This window comes from Oncorhynchus nerka, linkage group LG22 (assembly GCF_034236695.1).
Source record: "Oncorhynchus nerka isolate Pitt River linkage group LG22, Oner_Uvic_2.0, whole genome shotgun sequence".
Lineage (NCBI taxonomy): Eukaryota > Metazoa > Chordata > Actinopteri > Salmoniformes > Salmonidae > Oncorhynchus > Oncorhynchus nerka.
Window position 1 is genome coordinate 37,999,080 of NC_088417.1, and position 21,400 is coordinate 38,020,479.

The following is a 21,400-nucleotide window of genomic DNA, read 5'->3' on the forward strand; positions in this document are numbered from 1 at the left end:
GTGATGGACCTCTCCGAGTGCATTACAAGTTGGGCGTAATCAACGGGTCTCTCCGAATCCATAGAGGCACGCTGATTGATTTACTTAGAGCCCTAGAGAGAGAAGTGATTGGCGGCTCCTAGAGGATTCTAGGATAGAGTAGGACATCCTACATCCCACAGAGGCACCCTATTCCCTATTTAAGTGTACTACGTTTGACCAGAGCCCTATTTTATTTTTATTATATATATTTTTTAACCTTTATTTAACTAGGCAAGTCAGTTAATTAAGAACAAATTATTTTTTACAATGACGGCCTACCTCAGTATATGTGCTACTCAAGTTTTAACTTGTCTGTTTGATGGAGAAATGGCATAGCTAGTGAACAACTGTGCCGACCGGTAAAGGTAGAACCAAATGTAGTGAAAAGCTCAAAAGTAGCCGTGGTCAGTGTTTTCTATTCAGCCTTGTCTCTGCAAACCTCTGCAAAGCTGCACTCCAGTCAGAGGTAAGTAAGTAAAATGGAGGGGGAGATTTCAGTCTCACTAGGTGGCAATCTTCCCTTTTCCAGGGAGCCACAGACTAGAGAAGGCAGAGTGGCCTTAATGTCGGTAGGCCCCCTTCCAGTTCCAGCCAGCCAAAGCTGAAAGGACTAACCCTTTAGAATGTGTATTCTTTCCTCAGATCAAAGTGAAATCCAATGGAATATTTTCCTTCTTAAAGTGGGACAGTGAAAAAAAGCCAATGCAAATGACAACCAGGGAACCTGCCCCCGATGTGCATTGGGGGCAAAACACACAGACAAACACTTGCTTTTGTATTGACCCTGGAATGTCCAGACTGTTTGACCAAAACACACACTCTCCATAATTAGTTTACAAACAGTGTATGATTCACACGGCATCAAAGGCCCTCTGGAGCTGCTTAGAGAGTTCAGTTCCCCCTTACTCGGCCCTCCACCTCCACTGAGGCCCATGTCCACTCCACACTGACCTGTGATCAGATCGGCTGTCTGTCCATCAATCACAGCAACCTAAAGTCCACCACTGCTAAATAGGTGAGGAATGTCTGGCGGGTGAGTTTCAGGAAGAATGCTGACTTAGTACGCATCCCAAGTGGCACCCTATTACCTTTATAGGGCACTACTTTTGACCAGGACCCATAGAGCTCTGATCAAAAGCAGTGCACTACATAGGGAATAGGGTGCCATTTGTGACACATTCTTATAGGAGTAGGGAAAAGCCTCAGCAATGTGACCTGGTGGTCACCAGTTGACAGACTCACCAGATAAGTGTTTTGAGCCGTCATTGGCATTGTTCCGGATATAGTAGGGTCGTTCAACGAAATGAGTGCCTTTTGTGTAACTTTGATATTTTAAGTTGAAATTGTGCACCAGTATTGCATTTTAAAAGCCTGTTATATTAAATGAAGTGCCCTTTAATAGAGACCTTATGGAGAACTCAATAAATCTGCTTTTTAATACACAGTACCAGTCAAAAGTCTACTCATCTACTCATTCAAGAGTTTTTCTTTATTTTTTACTATTTTCTACATTTTAGAAGACATCCAATCATTTAGAAGACATCAAAACTATGAAATAACACATATGGAATCATGTAGTAACCAAAAAAGTGTTAAACAAATCAAAATACACATCATCTTTTAGATTCTTCAAAGTAGCCACCCTTTGCCGTGATGACAGCTTTGCACACTCTTGTATTCAACCATATTCCCAGTCACCTTTCCATGGTTAAATGCAGTGGTTCGTGCTTTCAGTTTTGCGCGAATGCAGCCATCTATCCACTGTTTCTGGTTAGGGTAGGTTCTAATAGTCACAGTAGGTACAACATCTCTTATACACTTCCTTATAAACTCACTCACCGAATCAGAGTATACGTCAATATTATTCTCTGAGGCTAGTCAGAACATGTCCAAGTCCGCGTCAAAAACAATCTTGAAGCGTGGATTCCGATTGGTCAGATCAGCGTTGAATAGTCCTTAGCACGGGTACATCCTGTTTGAGTTTCTACCTATAGGAAGGAGGAGCAAAATGGAGTCATGGTCAGATCTGCCAAAAGGAGGGCGGGGAGGGCCTTGTATGCATTGTGGAAGTTAGAGTAGCAGTGATCCAGTGTTTTACCAGCGCCAGTGCTACAGTCAATATGCTGATAGAATTTAGGTAGCATTGTTCTCAAATTTGCTTTGTTAAAATCCCCAGGTAATATTTGACAAAAACCTTATTTTTTTAAACATCTTGTATGGCCTGACAAGTGTGTTAACGTGTTGACGTCATTTCCGGTTACAACTTGCAGACTTGTTTTCGAGTTGCTGTGCGTTTTGTTGCCAACCTATTTTGCTACCTGACAACTTTACGGTTTTTACTTTTTAATTACCGTTTATATATATATATATTTTTTTCCTCAACTTTTTCACTCCGGACGCTTTATCTGGACACGATTCGTCAGGACCTCCAACAGCCGAAGCTAAGTAGTAACATTAACATGATGCCTTCTAATTGCAGTCGCTGTACTCGCCTTACGGCGAGGATAGCTGTGCTACAAGTCCAGCTTCAGACGCAATCGTTAGGCAAGGGTAATTTCAGTGTAGGAAAGGATGAAACAGCGTCTGTGCCACCAGTAAGTACAGATAGTAGTATAAATCCCCTGGCACAGTCCCCGCAGCCAGACAACTTTCTCACGGTTTCTGGAAGGAAATGCTGTAGGAACGCTCAACCGGTGTGTCGCTCATTCAGCCCATTCAGCCGACAGAAACTTTCAACCGGTTTTCCCCATTAAGCTGCGAGTCGGAGTCAGAGGCCGAGTCTTCTCTGGTCTCTACTCCTCTCGTTACGGGGTCTGAGACGCCGAAGCTTCCCACCATTAGCTCTGACAAATTGAAAACTCTATTCATTGGCGACTCCATTACCCGCAGTATTAGACTTAAAACGAATCATCCAGCGATCATACACTGTTTACCAGGGGGCAGGGCTACCGACGTTAAGGCTAATCTGAAGATGGTGCTGGCTAAAGCTAAAACTGGCGAGTGTAGAGAGTATAGAGATATTGTTATCCACGTCGGCACCAACGATGTTAGGATGAAACAGTCAGAGATCACCAAGCGCAACATAGCTTCTGCGTGTAAATCAGCTAGAAAGATGTGTCGGCATCGAGTAATTGTCTCTGGCCCCCTCCCAGTTAGGGGGAGTGATGAGCTCTACAGCAGAGTCTCACAACTCAATCGCTGGTTGAAAACTGTTTTCTGCCCCTCCCAAAAGATAGAATTTGTAGATAATTGGGACTCACCCACAAACAGGACCAAGCCTGACCTGCTGAGGAGTGACGGACTCCATCCTAGCTGGAGGGGTGCTCTCATCTTATCTACCAACATAGACAGGGCTCTAACTCCTCTAGCTCCACAATGAAATAGGGTGCAGGCCAGGCAGCAGGCTGTTAGCCAGCCTGCCAGCATAGTGGAGTCTGCCACTAGCACAGTCAGTGTAGTCAGCTCAGCTATCACCATTGAGACCGTGTCTGTGCTTCGACCTAGGTTGGGTAAAACTAAACATGGCGGTGTTCGCCTTAGCAATCTCACTAGGATAAAGACCACCTCCATTCCTGTCATTATTGAAAGAGATCATGATACCTCACATCTCAAAATAGGGCTACTTAATGTTAGATCCTTTACTTCAAAGGCAATTATAGTCAATGAACTAATCACTGATCATAATCTTGATGTGATTGGCCTGACTGAAACATGGCTTAAGCCTGATGAATTCACTGTGTTAAATGAGGCCTCACCTCCTGGCTACACTAGTGACCATATCCCCCGTGCATCCCGCAAAGGTGGAGGTGTTGCTAACATTTACGATAGCAAATTTCAATTTACAAAAAAAAATGACGTTTTCGTCTTTTGAGCTTCTAGTCATGAAATCTATGCAGCCTACTCAATCACTTTTTATTGCTACTGTTTACAGGCCTCCTGGGCCATATACAGCATTCCTCACTGAGTTCCCTGAATTCCTATCGGACCTTGTAGTCATAGCAGATAATATTCTAATCTTCGGTGACTTTAATATTCACATGGAAAAGTCCACAGACCCACTCCAAAAGGCTTTCGGAGCCATCATCGACTCAGTGGGTTTTGTCCAACATGTCTCTGGACCAACTCACTGTCACAGTCATACGCTGGACCTAGTTTTGTCCCATGGAATACATGTTGTGGATCTTAATGTTTTTCCTCATAATCCTGGACTATCGGACCACTATTTTATTACGTTTGCAATTGCAACAAATAATCTGCTCAGACCCCAACCAAGGAACATCAAAAGTCGTGCTATAAATTCACAGACAACACAAAGATTCCTTGATGTCCTTCCAGATTCCCTCTACCCAAGGACGCCAGAGAACAAAATCAGTTAACTGAGGAACTCAATTTAACCTTGCGCAATACCCTAGATGCAGTTGCACCCCTAAAAACTAAAAACATTTCTCATAAGAAACTAGCTCCCTGGTACACAGAAAATACCCGAGCTCTGAAGCAAGCTTCCAGAAAATTGGAACGGAAATGGCGCCACACCAAACTGGAAGTCTTCCGACTAGCTTGGAAAGACAGTACCGAAGAGCCCTTACTGCTGCTCGATCATCCTATTTTTCTAACTTAATTGAGGAAAATAAGAACAATACTGAAATTCCTTTTTGATACTGTCGCAAAGCTAACTAAAAAGCAGCATTCCCCAAGAGAGGATGACTTTCACTTTAGCAGTGATAAATTCATGAACTTCTTTGAGGAAAAGATTATGATTATTAGAAAGCAAATTACGGACTCCTCTTTAAATCTGCGTATTCCTTCAAAGCTCAGTTGTCCTGAGTCTGCACAACTCTCCCAGGACCTAGGATCAAGAGAGACGCTCAAGTGTTTTAGTACTATATCTCTTGACACAATGATGAAAATAATCATGGCCTCTAAACCTTCAAGCTGCATACTGGACCCTATTCCAACTAAACTACTGAAAGAGCTGCTTCCTGTGCTTGGCCCTCCTATGTTGAACATAATAAACGGCTCTCTATCCACCGGATGTGTACCAAACTCACTAAAAGTGGCAGTAATAAAGCCTCTCTTGAAAAAGCCAAACCTTGACCCAGAAAATATAAAAAACTATCGGCCTATATCGAATCTTCCATTCCTCTCAAACATTTTAGAAAAGTGACATTTTAATGGCATCGGACTGAGGCTCTGCATCTGTCCTCGTGCTCCTAGACCTTAGTGCTGCTTTTGATACCATCGATCACCACATTATTTTGGAGAGATTGGAAACCCAAATTGGTCTACACGGACAAGTTCTGGCCTGGTTTAGATCTTATCTGTCGGAAAGATATCAGTTTGTCTCTGTGAATGGTTTGTCCTCTGACAAATCAACTGTAAATTTCGGTGTTCCTCAAGGTTCCGTTTTAGGACCACTATTGTTTTCACTATATATTTTACCTCTTGGGGATGTTATTCGAAAACATAATGTTAACTTTCACTGCTATGCAGATGACACACAGCTGTACATTTCAATGAAACATGGTGAAGCCCCAAAATTGCCCTTGCCTGAAGCATGTGTTTCAGACATAAGGAGGTGGATGGCTGCAAACTTTCTACTTTTAAACTCGGACAAAATAGAGATGCTTGTTCTAGGTCCCAAGAAACAAAGGGATCTTCTGTTGAATCTGACAATTAATCTTAATGGTTGTACAGTCGTCTCAAATAAAACTGTGAAGGACCTCGGCGTTACTCTGGACCCTGATCTCTCTTTTGAAGAACATATCAAGACCATTTCAAGGACAGCTTTTTTCCATCTACGTAACATTGCAAAAATCAGAAACTTTCTGTCCAAAAATGATGCAGAAAAATGTATCCATGCTTTTGTCACTTCTAGGTTAGACTACTGCAATGCTCTACTTTCCGGCTACCCGGATAAAGCACTAAATAAACTTCAGTTGGTGCTAAATACGGCTGCTAGAATCCTGACTAGGACCAACAAATTGATCATATTACTCCAGTGCTTGCCTCTCTACACTGGCTTCCTGTCAAAGCGAGGGCTGATTTAGAGGTTTTACTGCTAACCTACAAAGCATTACATTGGCTTGCTCCTACCTATCTCTCTGATTTGGTCCTGCCGTACATACCTACACGTACGCTACGGTCACAAGACGCAGGCCTCCTAATTGTCCCTAGAATTTCTAAGCAAACAGCTGGAGGCAGGGCTTTCTCCTATAGAGCTCCATTTTTATGGAACGGTCTGCCTACCCATGTCAGAGACGCAAACTCGGTCTCAACCTTTAAGTCTTTACTGAAGACTCATCTCTTCAGTGGGTCATATGATTGAGTGTAGTCTGGCCCAGGAGTGGGAAGGTGAACGGAAAGGCTCTGGAGCAACGAACCGCCCTTGCTGTCTCTGCCTGGCCGGTTCCCCTCTTTCCACTGGGATTCTCTGCCTCTAACCCTATTACAGGGGCTGAGTCACTGCCTTACTGGGGCTCTCTCATGCCGTCCCTGGAAGGGGTGCGTCACCTGAGTGGGTTGATTCACTGATGTGGTCATCCTGTCTGGGTTGGCGCCCCCCCTTGGGTTGTGCCATGGCGGAGATCTTTGTGGGCTATACTCAGCCTTGTCTCAGGATGGTAAGTTGGTGGTTGAAGATATCCCTCTAGTGGTGTGGGGGCTGTGCTTTGGCAAAGTGGGTGGGGTTATATCCTTCCTGTTTGGCCCTGTCCGGGGGTGTCCTCGGATGGGACCACAGTGTCTCCTGACCCCTCCTGTCTCAGCCTCCAGTATTTATGCTGCAGTAGTTTATGTGTCGGGGGGCTAGGGTCAGTTTGTTATATCTGGAGTACTTCTCCTGTCCTATTCGGTGTCCTGTGTGAATCTAAGTGTGCGTTCTCTAATTCTCTCCTTCTCTCTTTCTTTCTCTCTCTCGGAGGACCTGAGCCTTAGGACCATGCCCCAGGACTACCTGACATGATGACTCCTTGCTGTCCCCAGTCCACCTGGCCGTTCTGCTGCTCCAGTTTCAACTGTTCTGCCTTATTATTATTCGACCATGCTGGTCATTTATGAACATTTGAACATCTTGGCCATGTTCTGTTATAATCTCCACCCGGCACAGCCAGAAGAGGACTGGCCACCCCACATAGCCTGGTTCCTCTCTAGGTTTCTTCCTAGGTTTTGGCCTTTCTAGGGAGTTTTTCCTAGCCACCGTGCTTCTACACCTGCATTGCTTGCTGTTTGGGGTTTTAGGCTGGGTTTCTGTACAGCACTTTGAGATATCAGCTGATGTACGAAGGGCTATATAAATAAATTTGATTTGAATTGATTTCAACCCTGTTAAGGTCAACTCAACAATTATTTTATTTGACACTTAATAGGCACCTATTATAGTATATTTTTTATTTAACCTCTTGAGATGGGAAAATGTGTTTTTAATGAATTTGAACATGTGATCTTTATGCCACAATGGTCAAATCTGGTGAAATTAAACTTTACAAAAATGTTTTATTAAGTTACACTTAAGAAAGGGCACCAAATTGGTGTAACAACCCAGTAAATAGAGGGAAACATGCAGTCCAATCTCTGGAGAAGTTAACCTGATGGCACACCTCTCTTTGAAGAGGCGAGCTCCATCGTGAATTTCTGGTCTCATACTGCTCCTTCCTGTAAAGAGGACAGAACGTCCTACCTGAAAACCTCTCAAAGGCCGGCATACTGGCTCTGTGAAACACATGGGAACTGGACGTCCAAACCTAGAAACAATATGAATATCATTAGTGCTGATTGTTGAATATTATACACACAATTATAAATTATAAACACACGTGTGTATATATATATATATATATATATATATATATATATATATAAAGTTATATTTAAATTAATCATCTTCAGCCTTATAATTAGATTAGATTTTTGGTTTGTTTGTTTGTTTGGTCTTATCCAACTGAAATACCCTCTGCATTTTACCGATTGAATGACTTTTGAAATAATTGTGACATGCAGAGTCTCCTGGGGATGCTGGAGCATATGTATAGTTTTTCACATCTCTCTAAGTGTTTCTGGTGAGCCCTGTGAGAGATGTGTGTGTGTGTGTGTGTGTGTGTGTGTATGTGTACGTGTGTGAGTGTGTGTGCTATTTCTCAGGGGGCAGTGGGAGTCAGCGAGCCCCTGCTGGGAGGGCTGGGACCTGGGACTGCAGTCTCCTCTCCTCTGCTCCACCTGCCACAGACTCTTTTGTCGTCTGCTCTCACAAGGAGATTGAGGAGTCAGTAGCTCCAGCTAAGGGGCTTGGGACACACAAACCAGTGTACTCCGAGCTCTAGAGGGCAGGGGAGCCATATTGATTTCCCATTGTTTTTGGCCTGACCAACATACTATATCACCAGTGAAAGGGCTCACTGCAGTGCTCTGTCTATATGTATATATACATGGTATGGTCTGTATTTGGTGTTAGTACAGTGTTAAATAGCTGAAAGCATAATCTGCAATAATTTATATTGTATGAAATAAGGAAGCATTTTAGAATACAGGAAATAAGACCATTTCAAATAATTGCACTGTTTCACTAATAACAAACCCATTTAACATGTTTTTGTCAAACACATCAACAAGTCAACAAAGATTCACTTTTGTCACTTTCCAGGCTCTAATTAAAAATGTTCCCTCCAGCCAAACTAATATTTACACAGGCATGTATGGCAACTGTGCTTTGTGAGGCAGTCTACTCTAGCCCGCATTCTTGAGATTGGCATCTTAAAAGGGGATCAGAAAGATGTAAGACTGAATGCCCCTCACAGTAACACACTGATTGCTACATCATCGTGTCACAGTTGAGTTCCAAGGCAGTATGGGAAATTTGTACAGTTGTCTACACAGATTAGAAAATACAAGAACCAGAGGGAGGGGTAGAGAGGGTGTTGGGGAGTCGGGGGGCTGCCCTAGGGGAGGGTGAGGAACGTTGAAAACGTTCAAAAAGGGTCCTCTAACTGACTCTGACTGAGAATTAACACCAGGTATTGTGTATGGAGGAATACCCGAGTGTATAGGCGAAACTCCTCCCTGCAGATCACACAGGGCTGCTTGGAGTCTCCCTTGTGAACAGACCTCGACTTGACCCAACTCCATTCATCCACCATCAGTCTCCTGGCCGGGGATTCCACCAAACTACAAATATCTGGTCTGGAGAGGCAGACAACGGCACAATATCAAACAGCAAGTGAAACATTCAAATAGCTCTGTAGTAGCCTAAGCACCGAAATGCAGATTTGATTTCACAATGAGACTTCCTAGTTCAGAAGTGTTGTTGAACTAGTTCCCCAGTTCCCAACTGACTACTGTAAAGTAAATGTAATTGATTGCTAGATTTTTCGGGGGCTACCTAGCACATACTGTTTCTCCTCTGGTCCATTGTGTGACTGGGGACGACGAGAACCTTTCTGATTCACAGTTCCTTTCACATGGTTTCTTTTGCAGTGGGTGTCTGTGGAGGCTATTCTGCACCATCTTGCCTTCACAGGGTCACACAGTGACAAATTCCGAAACGGTAAGTTTTATATGATATGGTCTTGAAGAGCAATTGTGGTGATCGCCAACTTGCCGCTGGTTGCTTTTGAGTTCAAGCCCTGTTTAATGAGAGAACCCCCTCTTGAACTGTGATAGTGAAGTTTGCATCTATTTTAGAATGAATAAATAAGACAGTTTTTTTTAAGAACTTGTATTCACATAGCCTAATTTAGTATCTTTGCATTCATATGAAGACTTTTAAAATCTGACATTTGATGTGGAAATGTGCACACGTAGAAAAGGTGTTTAGCAAAAATGGGACATGCATCTGGTTTGTTGCTTTATGATAGACAAATAAATGCCTCATAGTTGGACCCCAAAACTTTAAAACATTGCCTATGACAAATGCACTTAATTATGTTCAAACATATGTTTCTCAGTCAGAACATGTCACTCAGCTAGCTGAAAGATGCCCAACTGAGACTTGTTAGTCGGCAAGCTAGCTGCTTCGCTGCATTGTAACGTTGTTACATTTTACAGGTCGAAATAGCTAGCTAAAGGACTGTCTACCTATGCATGCGTTTGAAAGATTGTCCGGAAAGAACAGTCGCTACGATTGTTGCAAAAAGGATTTCATGATTGACAGGAATCGAAAACAAGACCGATACGAAGAGTAAAATCCAATCATCATGATCTGCCTCGTAGAATTAGGAATTAGAATACTTGAATAATTGTATAATAATCCCCCATCACATCCTCCTCCCCATCCACCCCCAACAAGTTCCTTGGCCAAGTGATTCACCGATTGGGCTGAGAATAAGTCTATTTGCCTTGTGCTGTTAACCTGCTAGAAAACACAAGAATATACTTTGTAATGAGGGCGGCAGGGTAGCCTAGTGGTTAGAGCGTTGGACTAGTAACCGGAAGGTTGCGAGTTCAAACCCCCGAGCTGACAAGGTACAAATCTGTCGTTCTGCCCCTGAACAGGCAGTTAACCCACTGGTTTAATGGCATTTCCGCTGTCTTCTAGGTTACTGGATGGAAATTGAGAATGTTTTACGTGTCTGAACCAGGCTACCCAGATTTGACTACCTAAAATGTTCATGCTTTTAATTGAAAAAAAACATTAGGGCTCTAATAGCATGATAATAATAGTAATGTTTGGGTTTTGTTGTTGTTGAGCCCTAACTGTCTAGCTACCTTTAGGGTTTGAACTTGAATAGAACATTGTTTTCCAATCATCACATTCACACATCATAAAATGCTGTTTATTCCATGAAGAAAGATCAATTAATGTCAACCGAATCTAATATTTCTGCTATGATACTTAATGGGTTCACACTAGAGACCGTAAAAAATACTGGTTCACACAGACGTGGTTCGGTGAACTACGCTCGCCTAAGTAATCTTGTCTGAAACTTGAAGACTTGAGTTAGCGCCCCGTGCTAATTCCTAGGCTTTCGCACAGTGGGCTAATAAAGTATTGTGGTACAATACCCCCAGCCAGTCCCATTAGTCATCTTTCATGTCACTATATATAGCCATGTTTTTCTTTTGACCTAAATAAAAATATGATTTTCCTACAAAAACGTAATTGAACTGACTTCTGTCTTCACTACAGGTGATTCCTTCATTTTATTTAATTTTAATTTTATTTCACCTTTATTTAACCAGGTAGGCTAGTTGAGAACAAGTTCTCATTTGCAACTGCGACCTAGCCAAGATAAAGCGTAGCAATTCGACACATTCAACAACACAGAGTTACACATGGAATAAACAAAACATACAGTCAATAATACAGTAGAACAAAAGAAAACAAAAAGTCTATATACAGTGAGTGCAAATGAGGTAAGTTATTAAGGAAATAAATAGGCCATGGTGGCGAAGTAATTACAATATAGCAATTAAACACTGGAATGGTAGATCGGCAGAAGATGAATGTGCAGGTAGAGATACTGGGGTGCAAAGGAGCAAAATAAATAAATAAATACCAGTATGGGGATGAGGTAGGTAGATGGGCTGTTTACAGATAGGCTAAGTACAGGTGCAGTGATCTGTAAACTGCTCTGACAACTGGTGCTTAAAGCTAGTGAGGGAGATGTGAGTCTCCAGCTTCAGAAATTTTTGCAATACGTTCCAGTCATGGGCAGCAGAGAACTGGTAGGAAAGACGACCAAAGAAGGAATTGGCTTTGGGGGTGACCAGTGAGATATACCTGCTGGAGCGCGTGCTACGAGTTGGTGCTGCTATGGTGACCAGTGAGCTGAGATAAGGCGGGGCTTTACCTAGCAGAGACTTGTAGACAACCTGTAGCCAGTGGGTTTGGCGACGAGTATGAAGCGAGGGCCAACCAACGAGAGCGTACAGGTCGCAATGGTGGGTAGTGTATGAGGCTTTGGTGACAAAACGGATGGCACTGTGATAGACTGCATCCAGTTTGTTGAGTAGAGTGTTGGAGGCTATTTTATAGATGACATCACCGAAGTCGAGGATCGGTAGGATGGTCAGTTTTCCGAGGGTATGTTTGGCAGCATGAGTGAAGGATGCTGTTGCGATATAGGAAGCCGATTCTATATTTAATTATGGATTGGAGATGCTTAATGTGAGTCTGGAAGGAGAGTTTACAGTCTAACCAGACACCCAGGTATTTGTAGTTGTCCACGTATTCTAAGTTAGAGCCGTCCAGAGTAGTGATGCTGGACGGGCGAGCAGGTGTGGGCAGCGATCGATTGAAAAGCATGCATTTAGTTGTACTTGCATTTAAGAGCAGTTGGAGGCCGCGGAAGGAGAGTTGTATGGCATTGAAGCTCGTCTGGAGGTTAGTTAACCTGTTGCGATGAGCCATCCCGGATCCGGGATCGTGAATACAGCCTCAAGCTCATTACCATAACGCAACGTTAACTATTCATGAAAATCGCAAATGAAATGAAATCAATATGCTAGCTCTCAAGCTTAGATTTTTGTTAACAACACTGTCATCTCAGATTTTCAATATATGCTTCTCAACCATAGCAAAACAAGCATTTGTGTAACAGTATTGATAGCTAGCGTAGCATTTAGCGTTAGCATTCAGCAGGCAACATTTTCACAAAAAACAGAAAAACATTCAAATAAAATAATTTACCTTTGAAGAACTTCAGATGTTTTCAATGAGGAGACTCTCAGTTAGATAGCAAATGTTCCGTTTTTACAAAAATATTATTTGTTTAGGACAGATTGCTCCGTTTTCTGCGTCACGTTTAGCTACGAAAGAAACCTGTATCCAGGATTGTGTAAATCTATCCGCAAGCTCATTAGCATAACGCAACGTTAACTATTCATGAAAATCGCAAATGAAATGAAATAAATCTATTTGCTCTCAAGCTTAACCTTTTGTTAACAACACTGTCATCTCAGATTTTCAAAAATATGCTTCTCAACCATTGAAAAACAAGCATTTGTGTAACACTATTGATAGCCTAGCATAGTATTATGACTGACATTCAGCAAGCAACATTTTCACAAAAACCAGAAAAACATTCAAATAAAATAATTTACCTTTAAAGAACTTCAGATGTTTTCAATGAGGAGACTCTCAGTTAGATTGCAAATGTTCAGTTTTTACAAAAATATTATTTGTGTTGACAAATCGCTCCGTTTTCTCCATCACGTTTGGGTAAGAAAAAAAATGAAAATTAAGTCATTAAAACGCAAACTTTTTTCCAAATTAGCTCCATAATATCGACAGAAACATGGCAAACCGATGTTTAGAATCAATCCTCAAGGTGTTTTTCACATATCTATCGACGATAAATCCATTGTGGCAGTTGACTTTCTCTTCTGAAGAAATGGAACGCACATGGACCTAGAGATTACGCAATAATTTCGACACAGGACACCGGGCGGACCCCTGGTAAATGTAGTCTCTTATGGTCAATCTTCCAATGATATGCCTACAAATACGTCACAATGCTGCAGACATCTTGGACGAACGGCAGAGAGCTCAGGTTCATTCATGGCACATTCACAGCCATATAAGGAGACGATGGGAAACAGAGCCTCAAAAATTCTGCTCATTTCCTGTTTGAGATTTCATCTTGGTTTCGCCTGTAGCATGAGTTCTGTGGCACTCACAGATAATATCTTTGCAGTTTTGAAAACGTCAGAGTGTTTTCTTTCCAAAGCTGCCAATTATATGCATAGTCGAGCATCTTTTCGTGACAAAATATTGCGCTTAAAACGGGCACGTTTTTTGATCCAATAATGACATAGCGCCCCCATAGGTTGAAGAGGTTAACACAGTGTCCAAGGAGGGGCCAGAAGTATACAGAATGGTGTCGTCTGCGTAGAGGTGGATCAGAGAATCACCAGCAGCAAGAGCAACATCATTGATGTATACAGAAAAGAGAGTTGGCCCGAGAATTGAACCCTGTGGCACACCCATAGAGACTGTCAGAGGTCCAGACAACAGGCCCTCCGATTTGACACACTGAACTCTATCAGAGAAGTAGTTGGTAAACCAGGCGAGGCAATCATTTGAGAAACCAAGGCTGTCGAGTCTGCCAATATTGTCAAGAGATGTCACTGAATATATTACCAAAAAAGATCAGTCTATGTCATAGAGATAAATAGTGGACTCTAATGCCAAAAAGCCTGTTTTAGCATGTGCAGCGCCATTGATGATTTTCACAATTTTTAAGTAGTCAGCTGGGTGGGATCTCCTATGGGTTAAGGAAGGATCACATTATTCCATCCAGGTCACCAGGAGGGTTTATACCTGTTCAAACAACACACTCTAGGTGGCAGTATGCACCTTTTCAGTTTGTTTGTATGCCCCCTTTCAGTTAGTAGAATAAGAAAATGGACTACTTCAAAATGGAAATGGCCTCAAAGACAGCATAATGGACAGATATATTGATCCGATGTCTATCTAAGTCTATGGTATATGTTGGGATGGATTTACTCACCGAGCTGTCGTCAGAGCTGGAGATGAACAAAGCTTAGCTGCTGATACCTATGCTGTGAGCTAAGGAATCCCTCTCAGGTCCCCAAACATAGAAAATTGTACACACAAACATAAATGAGTTCCTAACAATCTTTTTCTGTCGGGTTGATGAAAGTTAGCCTTATTTCTCACACACTGTGGGTTTGGTATGTGTCTTTTAAAATGCTTTGTGACTCTGATTGACTTTGATGTGCTGGGACAGAATCAGTGAAAACAGATGGCTGAGGAGAGGGCCCAACGATGAGGCTTGTCAATCTGGGGAGCCCTCTAAGAAAACAAAACCAGGAGCCCGCTCAGGGAGAGGAGGGAAGCCCTGCGCTTCTCAAGAGGCTGGCACATTCTTGAGATTAGAGAAAGAAAAACGCAGACCACTGCCGTTAATGCCTCAGACAAAGGCGTGGAACAAATTATTAGTTAAGAATTCAAGCCTAGAGCCCCTATCAAAAGACTGCCGTCCAAAATGCCAGACTAGGGCCCACGCTTGTGTTTTTAAGTAAATAATCATGGTTAAAAGATATGGCGAAGATGGGGCTCAAGTCCTTCATAAAGCTCTGCATTCTTCCAACTGTCATCAGAATGGATTTCCGAACATTTCAGAACTTTTATTTTCAACAGGGACACTGTTTATCTTTTTCTTTATAAATACCATGTTAAAGAGCCTTTTATTTAACTTTCTTCCCTCCCAACCTCTTTACCTGATCTGTGGTATTTTGAAAAGAAAAACTCACCTTGTCGTGCAAAAAGCTGACAACTGAAGAAAAGGTGGTCTGTAGTGGTAAAGGGTTGAAAGAGAGCCCTTAGCTGTACCCCTTTGCAAACTGTGTGAGCCAACGACAACTTGAATATGATCAAAAAATAATCCCACAATTTATCTATGCTGAAAAAGACATGCAGGGTATCAACATGATTTGATTAGCAACATGCCCAGATGCCAGGAACACAAACAAAATATGTTACAATGGTTGATATGATATCACATGTTTATTCAATCACTGATATACAATTATAAGGGTAAATAAAATAATATTTAAGAATATTCACTGAAAGGATGACAAAATCTGCTTTATACAGCTATTCTCTCATATACCACTGTTAAATAATCATACACTTTGTTTTACATCGTTGTTGATTAAAGTCAGGTGACCCATGATTTTGATATGAACTTTTCATTTTAGTCTTGTCAATCCGTCTTCTCCTTTTCACATATTTTGACCGTGGACTTGACCCATATCACTGGTATGTATCCACATGGTCACACAGCCTTTTACAAACCTCAATTTTCCTCTCTATAAACGGGGTCTCTCTTTAATAAAACATAAGCCTTGTGCTTACTTGGTTGGACAACGCATTGAACAGTGATATAGTACTATATCTGATGAGTATAGCTGGACCGAACTATTTAATATGCAGGGAAATTGAAAGTTGACAGTTGAAATATATTTATTTATAAAATACTTTATTTAACCAGGTACGCCAGTTGAGAACAAGTTCTCATTTACAACTGCGACCTGGCCAAGATAAAGCAACGCAGTGCGACAAAAACAACAACACGGAGTTACACATAAACAAATGTACAGTCAATGACACAATAGAAAAATGTATGTACAGTGTGTGCTAATGTAGAAGAGTAGGGAGGTAAGAAATAAATATGCCATAGAGGCGAAATAATTACAATTTAGCATTAATACTGGAGTGATAGATGTGCAGATGATGTGCAGGTAGAGATACTGGGGTGCAAAAGAGCAAGAGGGCAAGTAATAATATGTGGATGAGGTAGTCGAGTGTGCTATTTACAGATTGGCTGTGTACAGGTACAGTGATCGGTAAACTGCTCTGACAGCTGATGCTTAAAGTTAGAGAGGGAGTTACAAGACTCCAGCTTCAAAGATTTTGCAATTCGTTCTAGCCATTGGCAGCAGAGGACTGGAAGGAAAGGCGGCCAAAGGAGGAATTGGCTTTGGTGGTGACCAGCGGAATATACCTGCTGGAGCGCGTGCTACGGGTGGGTGTTGCTATGGTAACCAGTGAGCTGAGATAAGGCGGGGCTTTACCTAGCAAAGACTTATAGATGACCTGGAGCCAGTGGGTTTTGCGACGGATATGTAGTGAGGGCCAGCCAACGAGAGCATACAGGTCGCAGTGGTGGGTAGTATATGGGGCTTTGGTGACAAAACGGATGGCACTGTGATAGACGACATCCAGTTTGCTGAGTAGAGTCTTGGGGGCTATTTTGTAAATGACATCGCCAAAGTCAAGGATCGATAGGATGGTCAGTTTTACGATGGTATGTTTGGCAGCATGAGTGAAGGAATTACAGGGAATGACTTGCAGTTTTTGCCATATGATGATTTAATTTTCATATTGCAATCAATACGTAATGTAATGTCTAGACTGGAGTGTAATATATCACCATTTCAGGCCACTGTGTCAGTCTGTGGTAATAAAACTGTTCTGGATCCATACATCACACTGTGATATAAGGCATTGTTTTCAAATGAATAATTGGTCAGAGATTACATTTCCGGGGGAGAGAGGCCAGGCCATAATGGCTAATTAACAATTATGTCAAACACTGCAGATGACCTAGTAGACCAATCACTTTGATAGGGGACAGTGGAGAGGACAGAAATCAAATCATTTTACGACTCCCCTATAACGTTTTCCTAATATGACTTTAATCACCTTATGGTGAATAGGAATCCATCCCCTGGTTATCTGAGAAGGAACCAATCAAAGATGGAAGACAGAAAGGCTATACTATTTGCTGTAATCTCCTGTGTCGTTGGCTCATTGCTGACTAAGTTGGCTATAAAAAAAAAACATGGCCATCATTATAGCATTTCCTGTGTGTTTCGAAGAGATGGAGCTCCTAATGATTAGACTTGTCCTTTGTAAATGAAATACAAATCACAGAGGGCTTTTGGTTTTCCTTCATTTACTAAGTGCTACATTACGTCATACTTTGGACCTAACAATGGATTTCCCATAACTCTTTGCGCAGTTGAAATGACGAACAGGCTCACATATCACCAAATGTGCCAGCGCTTATTAGCACTTGAGAAGTTATCGATCGACCATTTTGATTCATCTCTGGCGGGGGCCTTGGTGGCTCTCGGGGTTGTTCTCAGGCCCTCTGGTAGAACTTGTTTCCACTTTTCCTTCTCAATTAGCTTCAGTTTGTGCTGACTGCTGTGACTGAACCCTGGCAAGACAACATCCACTGCAGGTGCCCCAGTGCCAGGAGAAGAGTTATAGGAACTAACTCAACCTCTGTGGCCTGTTTCTGTTCTATTAGTCTGGATAAGACAACTACCACTGCAGGTTATGCAAATAGCATTATATATGCCCCAAACTGTACCAAGTTTCATGCTTTTATGATATTTTCACATAACCCTGGGCTATATGGAGAGTTGGTAGGCTATACGTGATGGGTACCTTTTCATCATAGGTACAATTACGTTGAGTATGTGGAGCATTTACCAATGAATTGATAAACTACAGGTGTTGTATCTGTTGTCGCAGAAAAAAATGACATACATTTACATAAATGAATTGAAAACCTGCAGCTCTCTTTCTCTCACTAGATCTCACGCCAAAAAATATAGTCTACTTTAGCTTATCAAAACACATTTCCCATTAGAAATGAGCACCTTTTTTTATAGTCCAATCCTCCTGCTGCGGGATTATTTTAATCCAGAGACGAAACTGGTCAAATTAAGATCCCACATCTGTAAAGATACCTAATATGACAATGCAAGAAGACAACATGAAAGCAACCGCCAGCCATTGCACAAATAAGTTAATTAGAAATACAAACTTGTTGATGAGCTGAGCTAAATGTGCAAAGTGGATTTCACAGTGGATGTCACAGCCATCACCAGTAATTCCTGTCACGCATGTTAGGCCATCTCTCTCCATAATGGACAATAATTGAGCAGAATCCATCACTGTGGCCAAAAATAGACTCACATAATGGCCTTAAATGGTGCTTTAGGACGGAATTATTCGAGAAAATCTGACCAACCCCGCTGTGTCTGAAAGGCATTGAAACTTCCATACAGGGGTTTTGTACTTATCCTTGACTGCATGCTGATTACATACATGGCACATAGAAATGATTCAAATTATACCTTTAGCACTGAGGTCCATTGGTCCAATCCTAAAAAACATTGTGAGCACAGTGAACAGGACTTCCCCTGTTCTTAGTTATGGAGTGATTTTGGAAATAAGTGTTATAACATTTGGAAATAACATGACATATGTATATAATATGTCTTACGCAAAAGTAAATGACCATTTAGAGATCATGTAATTTACAGCAATGTTTTCACCATAGAGATCCTATTATCTATATGTACTTCTATGGTGTTCACACCCTACCTAAGGGGGGGGGGGGGGGGGGCATATTGAATGGTGGAGGTGTGAGGTGAAAATACTGCAGGTTGTTTGTTGTAGTTTATTTGCATACTCGTTAATATTGCCAACCACTCCTTAAAGAAAAGGTAATTAACTGATTTCATTTTAAAAAGCGCCAGAATTAAAAACTAAGCCTGGAGACTTCCTTCAAAATACACCATAAATCAGTAGCTATTTCATCTGAGTGAGTGAGTGAGGGAGGGAAGGAGGGAGGGAGGGAGCCTCAAGTTTGCCTGTGCTGTGCTTGGTGGAATGTGTTTTGTGGTGAGTCTCGTAAATGCCAAGTTCTTTGGGCAATAAGAATAAATATCCCAACCACTCTCTAGAATTACCACATAACTGAGGACTTTCCGCGTCTACAGTACAGGACCCCACTGTCTCCTCTACCGTGCTTGTACGAATACATGTTCAGGTGATGAGAGCTTACAACATGGTAGAGATGTTCTTGTGCCAGTCAAAAATAATTCTACAACAAAACACAGGGTTTCTGAACTGCTCAAAACAACAACAACAACAACAACAACAACGGTGCACTTTTTTAAGAAGGTACCTTGAGGTTTGTGGTTAGATGTACATTTTCAAATAGACTGACAGATCACGGCACGTGACTTGAATGTTTTGTGTTTACTGGTCTTCTGTGTTACTGTGCTTACTCCGGAAAACGCAAATGTCTTTAGGTAAAATGTGTTTTTGTGGCAGGTGTACCTTTGTTGCCAGTGCCACCACAAGTGAACTCAATGCTACCACATTTCCCATTATACATGACAATATATTTTGGCATTTGGCTACACTTTCGTGCCAATACAGCACACAGGATTAACCTCTCCCAAACATTTCCCTCACTCAAAAAATCAAAATGGTTTGATTGTCAAAAGCCAAGCCCATCATAAAAACAACAACATAAAACCCCCAAAGTCTAAATGACACATGTTGCTTAACCATTCAGGAGGCAAGTCCTTCACCACAGCTTTAATACTTCAAAGCATGTCGAGGTTGTGCCAAATGCAAGCAGTCTTTTGGCCTCATGTTGTAATTTCAAACAGCGATGAAAGGTAAAGTAGCAACACCTATTTACTTATTTTTCAATGCGCCAAATGTACAGCGCGTTGTTTTCGCGTTTCCGTTATCTGTCTGATCACACGTCCCCCCCCCACCCCTCCCTTCTATCATGTGATTAATGATTATCTATCAACCTCAACTTAGGTTTGTGGTGTAGTGAGGCCGAGATATAATGACTTGTCTAGAGATCAGTTACGTTTTCAAAAAAGGATGTGTAGAGCAGGGCTCTCCAAACCTGTTCTTACAGAGCTTACCATCCTTTTCTCTCCAACCCTAATCTAGTGCACCTGATTCTAATAATTAGCTGGTTGATAAGCTGAATCAGGTTCGTTACAGCTGGGGTTGGAGCGGAAACCCACAGGAGGGTAGCTCTCCAGGAACTGGGTTTAGAGAACCCTGGTCTAGATCCTTCCTCGTCATTACACAATCAAGAATGGTCCACCAGCCAACTTGACACACCTGTGGGAAGCATTGGAGTTAACATGGGTCAGCATCCCTGTGGAACGCTTTGGGCACCTTGTAGAGTCCAGGCCCCGACGAATTGAGGCTGTTCTGAAGGGAAAAAAAGGGGAAGGGACTGGGGGGTGCAACTCAATATGGAAGGTGTCCTTAATGTTTTGTACACTCATTCTAATATGTAGTGAACCACTTTGAATTCAGTTTGTGAACAGGACATGCGTTGGCAATATAATGATAATATAGTCTTGTTCTATTCTCGCAAACCTGGTTTATACCTCTTTGGTCACATTTGTGTTATGTTTAGGAGGTCAAAGTAGGTTGAAGTTCATTGGTCAGTTATGGTCACATGAATGAGTAACGACACCCGAGAACTTGTGCTAGCTCCCTAAGCTAATGCCTAGGCTTTAGCTCAGTAGGCTAACATGATCATTAGTCAAATCCAAAACTTGAGTTCGATCTCCAGTCAGTTGCACATACAGTATGTCATTATATGTCTTTGATCTACAATGTATACGCTCTGCAATTTGTTCCTCCTTAACGGTGTTCATAATACTTCTTTCAATCTCAGCAGGACTTGTTGCAATCTGTACTTGTGTTCCAACTTAGTGAGTATTTCAGTCATGTAACTGTCCATCTACAGTATTAATAAGTATTAATAAGAAGTCAATAGACTTCTTAATGTCATTCTGATTACTGGTCAGGTGTTAGGATGTGCCCCTAGCATCAACAAAGCTTCCTCACTAAAAATTCAAGAAGATGTCACGCTAATATGCCACTATGGCGCTAAAGGCTAAATGTATGAATTAATAAAGCAACTGTATGTTTGAGAACATGGCTGGGGTCCATTCTAGGCTTACGAAATGTTCAATTGGATTAGCCTTTCGCCTCATTGACATAGATACATTGACATCCTCGAACTCGACTGTTCCTGAAACGTTCAGACTACGTTCAGACTCTGAATGCCCA

General features: G+C 41.9%; 1 pseudogene; it reads right to left on the reverse strand.

Moving 5' to 3' along the window:
• The window catches only part of LOC135563702 (RING finger protein 32-like), a 103,075-nt pseudogene that overhangs the window by 148 nt on the left and 81,527 nt on the right, over positions 1–21,400 (reverse strand).